The sequence below is a fragment of the Camponotus floridanus genome, unplaced genomic scaffold (genome assembly GCF_003227725.1).
Source record: "Camponotus floridanus strain SB8 unplaced genomic scaffold, Cflo_v7.5 scaffold35, whole genome shotgun sequence".
Lineage (NCBI taxonomy): Eukaryota > Metazoa > Arthropoda > Insecta > Hymenoptera > Formicidae > Camponotus > Camponotus floridanus.
Genome location: NW_020229492.1, coordinates 300881 through 311937, shown reverse-complemented (window position 1 = coordinate 311937; position 11057 = coordinate 300881). Strand labels below are relative to the sequence as shown.

Genomic DNA, 11057 nt, shown 5'->3' with positions numbered 1-11057 from the left:
AATTACGATAAACGGATCATTAGGAATTTTAAAAGAAATAATTAATATATATTATATATCGTGCTCTCACCTTACCATACCCCGCTGCCACCTGACGTCACCCTGGACCTGCTCCTCCTCTCGTCTTCATTTGATTGTTCCAATATATATTGTCAATCATAAAAAAATTATAATATACGTAACATAACTTTTTTAATCGGACTTTCACTAATGATAATCTATATCGAAACATATTTGTCTGCTCTCTCTCTTTCTCTTATGGCACTGGCAGTCCCACACATTCGAAAACAAGGTTAATTTTGATCGCATAAACATTAATCGATAAAACACGACGATCACTCGACACGATATCGGCTCCCGGAATCGCACAATTTATTATGTTACAATCAGAAGTTACACGGGAAAACACTGTACGATAATTTTTATAATTCTCGTCCGCTTCCGTCCGAGTCCACTCGCGATGTACAAAGCGCGCAAAATGAGTCGTGTGACGTCACATACAACTTACTTCATAATAAACAAGCGTTACTAGGTTACGGCCATATTGGCCGGAATTTTGTTGTTATTATTTTAACGTTTATATACGAAAAATAATAGACAATTCCTGGCGATCATATTTCGATATGAAAATACGATGACGTTATTTATTATTCTTTCGCGATTGTTATTTCGAACGAATAAATCGCGAGAGACGTTTCTCTCGCGACGAGTTCTCGATCACAGTAGTTGAACGATCTACAATATCTGTGTAGGGAATAATCGTGTTTTGTAGTAATTCGATATAACTCAGCGCGAGCGCCAGTCTCGCTGCGCGGAATGTCAAGGCCGCGGAATACAAACAATAGCGCGTCACGTATCGTGACGTGTATTAGTATTTCCCGAGACACAATAGTGAGCGGATTGAAAACGCGGTTATTCCTCGCGAAAAATTACGTACGATTTATACTATAATTCTCGTCCGCTTCCGTCCGAGTCCACTCGCGATGTACAAAGCGTGCAAAATGAGTCGTGTGACGTCACATACAACTTACTTCATAATAAACAAGCGTCACTAGGTTACGGCCATATTGGCGGGAATTTTATTGTTATTATTTGTAACATTTATGTACGAAAAATAATAGACAATTCCTGGCGATCATATTTCGATATGAAAATACGATGACGTTATTTATTATTCTTTTGCGATTGTTATTTCGAACGAATAAATCGCGAGAGACGTCTTTCTCGCGACGAGTTCTCGATTACAATAGTTGAATGATCTACAATATCTGTGTAGGGAATAATCGTATGTTTAGTAGTAATTCGATATAACTCAGCGCGAGCGCCAGTCTCGCCAGTCTCGCTAGGGAATGTCAAGGCCGCGGAATATAAACAATAGCGCGTCACGTATCGTGACGCGTTTAGTGTTTCCCGAGACACAATAGCGAGCGGATTGAAAACGCGGTTATTCCTCCCGAAAAATTACGATTTATACATTTAAATTGAAACTCGCGAAACAATAGCAAACATTAATTGTAATTTATCGATTCATTCTAACTTTACTTTTCATTCTTTACTTTAAGTGAAAATTCTTTAATAATTTAATTCGCTCTAAAAATCTTTTCGATTAAGTACCACTCGATTTATTTATTTAAACTGAAAATCGCAAAGTACAATAGTAAATATAAATTGTAAATCATCGTTTTATTTTAATATTTTTACGGTGAAATTATCTTAATATTTTAATTCGAAACGCGCTTGGATCTTGATTGATGTAAAATTATAAAATGGAGAATGAAGAATAATATTTGAGTTATTAGATTGAGTCAAATAAATTAATATATATCGCTCTGCCAATTATTCTCGCGATAACTTTCGATCGAATATAAAATGCGTAGTGATTATTATTTTTCATAATAAATTTCCCGCCAATATAAACTGGTAACTTGACAACCTATATTTATTATGAAGATAGTGAGATTATGTGTGTTGGTGACACTGACAATGAGTCAGTTTCGCGCTCTTTCTACATCGCGAGTGGAATTGAAGTGGACGAGAATTATAAAGATCGTCGTGCGATAGTTTTCCCCTGTAATTTCCGATCGTAACGTAATAAAATGCGTGATACGGGAGCCGGTGTCGTGAAAAGTGTCGAGTGATCGCCGTGTTTTGTCGATTAATATTCGCGTGATCGTAATTAACGTGTTTCACAACATATTTGTCTGCTCTCTCTTTCTCTCTCTCTCTCGCGCGCGCGTTCTCTCTCTCTCTTTCTTTTATGGCGTGCAAGTCAGCCTGTTACAAGAGAAAGAGAGCAGACAAATATGTTTCGATATACATTAGTGAAACTCCGATTAAAGAAGTTTATGTTACGTGTTATTTTCGATGATTGACATCATACATCGGAACTTAATCAAAGTGAACACGAGAGATCCAAGATGGTGTCAAGTGACAACGGAGCATATGCAAGGTTAGAGCACGATATATAATATGTATTAATTATCTCTTGCTTGTAAGACTCCTAATAATCCGTTTATTTTTATAATTGTTTTTATATCACATACATGTCACGTACACGTATTCGAAATTTTATTTGATTGTATGAGATATTTAAAATATTTAATAAAACAGTTACAATAATTTATACATAAGTAAATAAATAAATAAACAAATATATACAAAGGTATATATTTTTTCACATTGAAATCTTATAATTATTTAGATTATTAGAATTCTTATTTTATTTATTACATACTTTTAGAAAAGTTTACATTTAAAAAGATTTATTCTTTCATAAATTATATATATTTTTTTAATTAAATATTTGTTTCAAAAACAAAAAATTAAATTATGCATTGCCTTTTGAAATATTAATTTTTTTGAATACTTTTATACAATTTGAACATATTTATATTTTACAGATCAAGGATGTGTAATTACAATCCACTGCTACGCAATTGTATTATTAAAAGGTGAGTTAGAAATCTCATAATTAATTGTTTTTATATATTATGTACACATATATAAATATATTAACCTATAAAAAATATACATAAATAAACATATTAATACATAACAAATATATAAATTGCTAGTAATTAATTTAGAAAAAGAATTATAAAAATTAAAAAATTATTAAAGTTATTATTTAAATTATAAAAATTATTATTTTCGAATTTTTCTGTTGTTCATTAATAATAAATTTATTTTCCGATTTGTATTGAAAACGCATCATATAATGAATGCTGATTATATACTTTTGAACATGAAATATCTCTTAATTAGTTATTAATCTGATTCGTATAATATCGCGTTATGTCAAAGTGAAATTATTATTTCGAAATTTTTCAGTTATTAAAGAAATTTAAATTTTGTGTAAATATAAAATGAATCAACTTCAAGTTGAATGATTTTATAATGCGTTTAATTTATAAATTCAGTAATAATTAATTGCATACTTTAATCATTGTCTCTGTAAAATTTCGATATTAAACATTGTTAATGTTAAAACATATTTTATGTGCTGTTTGACTGAAATATCTTAAGAAGAGGCAACATATTTTAGAATATTGAATTATCTGAAGATATTTTTCTTTCATTTTGACATTCGTGTATTTATTCGTTTACATTATAACGCGATAGTAAAATTGCTTTATTAATTCAGTCATATATTATTCAATAGGGACAATATTTGCAACAAGTGGCGCCAAATGATCTTCGAGTGTCGAACAAATAATTTCTCATCGGCATATAAGAAGTGCGTGTCGTCCATGTGATTAGTGATAAAGTGCGAGTGCCATGGAAAAAGAACAATGGATAAACACGAGAGGAAAAGAAGGATGAAGCTGAGCGAGACTGAGGCAGCAGAAACCAGATCAATCTTAAGGTAAATTATTTATTATTTAATTAATTTAACATCAACTTAATTGATTAAAATATATTGTAATATTTATAAAGTATTTTCTAGAGCTTTTTATTTTACAAAATACTAAAAAAAATGCAATAAAATAATAATATTACAATAATTGATATTTTTATATAAATATATGTATCCCAAATTTAATTTCAAAATTTATAATTATTTAGATTATTTTCAGAATTAAAGATTTTTATTTATCATATCTGATAAATATGAAAAAAATGTTTTTCATATTTACCATGTTAAAATAGATTATTCAAAATAATTATAAAAGTTATAGAGATTGTAATGTAAGTGATCGTTAAAAATAAATTTGAAAAAGTAAGTTTAATTAATTGTACCTTTAGTGTCAGAGTTAATTAAATAAGAATTTAAAAGTTAAAATAATCTCGAAAAAAATAATTAAATAATTTTGAAGAATTATGAAAATTGATGAATCAAAATTATTTAAATAATTATTTATAGCAGATATTTCAGTTAATTTTTTTGATATCTAGTTTTTTTTATTAAATTTAATTTTTATATATAAATATGTATGTATTTACATATATTTATACAAAAATATCAATTATTTTAATGTCATTATTTCATTACAAATTTTTTAAGTATTTTATAAAATAAAAAAATTCTAGAAAATAGATATATTTCTAAATAAATATAATTCTAGAAAATAGATATTATTTTAGTTAATAGATAAACAATATATTTTAAATCAATTAAGTTGTTATTAAATTAAGTTATTATACGTAATATTTTAATTAACTATTTATTTAGAAAGCAAGTAGGAAATTTAATTTGCGCGTATTATTCTTTGAAATATTAATTTTTTTAAACATTAATTTTATAATTCGAATATATTCTATTTTATAAATCAACGTATACTACAATTACGCTGCTGTGTATCGCATCACATCGGTGATTGAGAAATCTTTTATATAAATTTTATTATTTTAAATCGCTCAAATATTTAATCAGTCAAAGAAAAATACGCGAAGCAAAGGGTTAGATGTTAATATTATAACATTAAAACATGAGTAACTAAATAATTAAAAATAAAAAAATAAAACAACATACTCATTGAATACATAAGGAAGGAAAGAAACATTCATATATTTCAATTATCTTACATAAGTTATTAACCCAAATATTAAGTTTCTGAAAACAGTTTAATCATCAATAATTTCGACAACTTTAAGTTATATCCTGCACAATTTGTCACTCTCTCGTTGATAATTCTTCTTTCGAATAATTCGCAAAGTTCTGGTGTTAACTGGCGCTGGTCGATGTCTGGGCGGCGCGACTGACGGCCGAATAAAGGGCAAATAAATTAAGTTAATGCGCTTCGCACTCGGCAAGTAAGCGCAATCTCCCTGTCGGCCGCTCGGCATTAACGGCCAGAGGTCCCCTCCCACCTCTTCCTCCGTTCGCCCCATTGTTCGATGGAATTTGTAATTTAGATTGATACCGGGGTCCCGATTCCCTCCGATCCTTCTCGCGAGCGACGCTTTCGAGAAATTGTCCCGCGAAACGCGCCGCCAGTGCCGCGAATAATTCGTCGCAGTCCGCAAAATTTATGACTTATTCGCGCGATGGCGAAACATTTCGGAGAATGCGTTCCAATAAAGTCAACGAGCTCTTGCAATAGACAAACAACTGATAAAATCGGATTTAGCGCATGATAAGGCGCATAAAAACGAGAATAAGTGAATCGAGAAAAATGAAAATGTTTACGCTTATTGTTAGCTCCAAAGTATTATCTTATTTTCAACAACCCAATTTTTTTTCTCGCAAAAATTGATCCTTATCAAAAATTTAGATGTATATCCTTTTTCATATTTATTTCGGATTTTATTTTACAAAATTTTGATTTCATATTGTAATATATATAAAACAATATTTTATATAATAAGTAATTAATTTTATAATATGTAATCATTTTTATATTTAATTTTTATTGGCTATCCCGAATTTATTCACTAATTTTTTTCCTATTGTCAAAAGTTATTTTTTTTATAAATCATATTATATAATTGTATTTTCTTTATATAATATTGTAGACATCTATTGATGTATCTTTTTTTATTGTATTAAAGGGATTGCTTTCTTGTTTATAAGTAAATAAATTAATTTCTTTCTTAATATCTTGATAAAATTGCAATTAGCTATTGCAGTTAGCTATTTTATTTGATTTCAAAACGAAAAAAAATTAAGATTTAATACAACAGCATCCTTTTAAACGATAAAACATGCAATTCACTGAGGCTGAAATTTCAATAAAAAAGAGCTACATTATAGAAAAGAGGCTAATGAGATACTGATGCGAAAAATAAATTTTATGAAACAAAATCCGAAAGATAATGAACAAAAAAATCTAAATTTTCGATGCGGATCAATTATGGGGAGAAAGAAATTAGTGGAATATACATAATGCGAAAGAGCTCCTCTTCGATTGTAGCTTTCGCATCTTAATATCTAAAGGTCCTCGCGAGCCTCGAGATCCTCGCAGGTGGCTGCGCCGTCCGTTCCCGGACTGTGGGGGAAAGCCGGTTTGCGGTTTCTCGCGAAATTTATGATGATTAAACGTTCGGTCCGGCTGGAGGTGCGACGACTTCATTGACCTACCCGCATCCATCGCGGCCTCTCCTCGGACAAATTGGATTATAATTTTACGCCGCGTCGTAACTATGTGAACGACCCGCGCTGATTGCCGCGAAAGAGAGACGCGGATACATATTAAACAGAAATTTTCCCCCGTTCACTCTCGCGCACGTCGCGTTAACTATTAACAAATAGACTTTTCAAACAGATGATTATAATGAATAAACGCGTGCGTAAACGGGCATTAAATGCAATTTAGAGAGATTGGAAACGAGAGAGATTTAACAAGATTGAAAGCCCTCCCATGATCCTTTGACACACGCGTTCGCGTTTCGAAAACGTCAAAATTCGCAAAATTTGAAACATTGATAATTTTGAAATATATTAACGTGAGTAAAGGCGATTGATCATTTATGTCAATTTTATCGAACAATATTTCTTTAATTCTTTAATCAAAAATTTTATATATCGCCCATCGCATCCCGCTTCCAAATTTCTTTTTCTATTTATCTCTATTTTGTCATCTTGAAAAGATGCAGGAAGAATACGTTTGTACGTACGATAATTGTGTAACTGATAGCAAGTGGCTAGCTAGGACGTCTGTTATTCCTCTTACCATTTTCGCTTCTGTCCCTTTTACTCGCCTAATTTCGGTTTCCCAGAGCCATCGTCGTCGACCAAGAAAATAGTTCTTCTAACCCCGAATAGTCCTCTCGCTGTTCCATTTGTCGACTTTGTTCGAGCAATCTCTTCTTGCTCCGTGATCTCTACAATTTTAGAGAGCTTATTTTGAAAATTATTTCGTTGGTCAAATTGCGTAGAATGCAAAATCATATTGACATAACTTTTCCTTCAATCTATTGCCACGGTTATTTTCTTTTTTATAAATAATATAGTTTTAAAAATTATATTAAAAGAGATGTGAAATATTTAAGTTGTTGCCATACATTTTTACGAGTTATATACAACAATTATATAAAATATATAAAATATACACAAAGCCAAATGCAAAACTATAAATTATACATTTGGCAAGAGATGTGTGCGCGAAACGAGATATATAAAATAATAGGATAAAACCATTCGATGGAAATGGGATTCATATTGGTGATAAATTTAGATACGCGTCGAAAACATATCGCCACTCGAAAGGAGATAATTTGCATCATCGATAATCTCGATGTAATTACCGTATTTATGGCGCGTTTCTCAACGTAGATCGATTCCCGCTAACTTTCGATTGGCACACCCGTTATAATCACACCTACAGACCAGGGGATGAAGGTAATTAATTGCCATGGCAACACCGAGAGCGTTCGAATTCCTCTCGCGCCGCGAGAGCATCTTTCGGATGCTGCGATGGGGCGGCCTCGAAACCCTCGAATTTGCTCCACCTCCGATTCCTAATTTTCCTTGGACGTTTGATTATTAAATTTAAATTGAGACACACATTTTTTTCTATCGATTTTATCCAAATATTCAAACTAATAAACTTGAAACTTTTTTTTAATAATTAAATAATTAAATTTAATAAGAAGATACTTTATTATAATCTATATCAAAATAAATCAAGCTATATACTTTTCGTGAAATAAAAGACGAAAAAAATAGACAAAATTTTGTTGAATTTATAAAATAAATATTCACATGTAAAGAACATTACAATTAAATTTATAAAAATTGATAAAAAAAATTAATAAGAAGATACTCTATTATAATCTGTATCAAAAGAAATCAACCTATATAATAATAATATTGAATTCGTGAAGTAAAAGACGAAAAAAGTAGACAAAGTTTTGTCCCATTTATAAAATAAATATTCACATCTAAAGAGCAACTCTATGCAAATCTAATGTATTTATAAGCATCGTGATGCCCCGGACCGATCAATCTACGACCGATTCGATCGAGTCTGTCGGTGTTAAGGAAGATCCGCGGGATGACGGTATCACTATAGGGAAGAAGGGAGTCGTGATGGAGGAACGTTCCTAACAAATAGTCGTTTTCTCCGAGGGGTGCCGTGCCCCGAGACTCGTTTAACAAGGTGTCGGACGCCCTGGAACGCGACGCTTTCATCTCGACCGACCGGGAATCGACTTTATCTTCATCTCGAGGAGACACTCGCACCCGCGAATCCCGAATGAGTCACGCGCGTTATCGAATTGATATTACCGTGCTTTCGCGAATTAATCGACCGTGATTTGCATCGCGAATCCGTGAATATTGTTGGCTTTTGTCTAGATGCATACGTCATTATTATTTAAATTTTTTGAAAATGCAAGATGCGTCTCTTGTGACATAAAGAAGAGCAGTGTATATGAAAATTTAAGAATATTTAAGGAAAAAATTAATTTATAATAAATAAATACTTAGGAAAATTAATTTATAAAGGAAAAAAAATTTATAAATTTATAAAAGATAAATGTATGAAAAATTTATTAAGAATTATAAATTAAGAAAATTAATTCTTAATAGATATTTTAAAAAATTTTGAAAAATATTTAAGAAAATTAATTTTTATTAATTTTATAATACTTTAAACTTTTAATTTTTTTATCATCAATTAAGCATTATTAATTAATACAAGAGAGATGTTTAAGATGCATAAAATTTTTTAATTTGCTTTCATTCTAGTTAAAAAATACGATATAAAACACTTTACGTTTTGCTATTATTATTCTCGTAAAAAACAAATGCATCACGCAAATATTACTAGAAGTTTCATTTCCGATAATATAATAAATTATCGTGCAACTCGAGTACAATGATTGGCGGATAAAAAGAGGAATGAAACATTCAGACAGAACAAAGGAACAGCCGACGAGGATACAAAATTAAAATAAACGGCGGCAAGAAATCGCGTTGCGGCTCTTTCTCTGCGTTTCTCTCCTCGCTTCTCATCTCTTCCCCGACTTTACACAGTGTTGTAGATTTTATTGTGCTATTTAAACGTTTTCGCGACGCGAGATGGTCGATGTCTTTGCGGCAATTTATTTTCAACTAATTCGCTCGTAAAATCTTGAAAACGCTTCTTACCGCACGATAATTCCTCGTGAAACAGATGAAGGGACAATGTAAAAAAAAAATTACATAGTGCAATTTTAAATTTAATTTTCGCAAATTTCGCAAAAATCGCAAGATTAAACGAGGCGAAAAATAAAAGTAAAGTCATTTCGCGGTCGATCAAATATGCTCAAAGGGTCCCCCTCCGCTGTCTCTCGTCACTGTCTCGTATTTTACTCTTGTTCCGGTGCAAAATCCTCGATTACGCGGGTATCCCCTTCCCACACCGGCCGTCTTTTTACGACGAGGCCGAGGCGAGCCCTTTTTTCCGACCGTCCTCTCGCCGCAAACGAACGTATACACGCGTGTATATGCGCCTCGGTATAGAAAAATAACAAGGATACTCGCGCTATAATGAAGACCTCAAGGCGCCGCGCCTCGGCGATAATTACAGGGAGCCAGCCTTCTAAGGGCTTAAATGTTAAACGTTATGCGCGTCTCGACACCACACTACGGTAGCTTTCACGGCAACGCGCGCAATCTCTCTCTCGTTGTTCCTTCCACTCGCTCCATTTTCCACCTGGAGGCTCTCGCGTACAGTTTTAAGGACGATTTCCACCGTTCGGGATCCGGTTTCTCGAGTGCTCTCCGACTTTCGTGGGGATTGAGAAATTTCAGCTTTAGATTCCGTGAGAAATTTTCACCGGAATCATATTTTTTACCCTCTCGCGTTTAGATATTACACAAAATTGTCTCGCTAAAAAAGTGTCCATTTAATATCTATAAAAAATCTGGTTGCATTAATTAGAATTCTGGTAGATTCAACCAGGATGTCTGTTGCAAAATGGACGAACCAGAATTCTTGTAGGAATTACCAGATGAATCTGATTAATTTCTTCCTGTTAAATTTATCAAATTTTCTGGTTAATAATAACTAAACTCGCCAGCACCAAGTCGTCTAAAATTTTTTCCATCTAAAATTTCAAAAGTCTGTTTAATATTCTGAATTCCAACAAATTATTGGATAAATTCAATTCAAATTATTGAATAAATTATTTTAAATTCAGTTTGTTAGAAATTAAACTGATAAACAGTGATGCAAGAAGAGGATGCAGCTCAAATACACACAATCAGAGAGTTAGCGTCCTCTTTCTGGCCCTGCTGCTCGTAAGAGAAAAAAATATACTTTGGATTTAATGTTAATACTAGTTGTTTATATACATTTCATGGTAAATATTGAATACGAGTTAAGTTAAGAAGCAAGCAAAGAAATTAATGTAACCAGAAATTTTATAGATTCAATCAGAAAATACTAATCAAAATCCTATAAACGTTCTAGTTATAAAAAATCGAGTCTTATCATAATAACTAGAAATTCTTGTTTGATTTAACCAAAATGCCTTCAATCATATACGTCCTGTTGGTACAATCAAACGATTTTTCTCAGTGTGGGGATTAAGAAATGTCAGCTTCAGATTCCGTGAGAAACTTTCACCGGAACTATATTTTTTACCCTCTCTCGCGTTTAAATATTACACAAAATTGTCTCGCTAAAAAA

The 11057-nt window shown here is 31.8% G+C and overlaps 1 protein-coding gene across 1 annotated transcript in view; it reads left to right on the top strand.

Moving 5' to 3' along the window:
* Positions 1-2303: 2303 nt before the first annotated feature.
* LOC105255673 (unconventional myosin-XV) overlaps positions 2304-11057 on the top strand; it is an 82162-nt gene continuing 73408 nt past the window's right edge. Inside the window, exons 1-3 of the mRNA XM_025410824.1 lie at positions 2304-2449; positions 2901-2951; positions 3662-3865. The gene's annotated coding sequence lies outside the window, so the exon portion shown is untranslated. The remainder of the gene's footprint in view (positions 2450-2900; positions 2952-3661; positions 3866-11057) is intronic.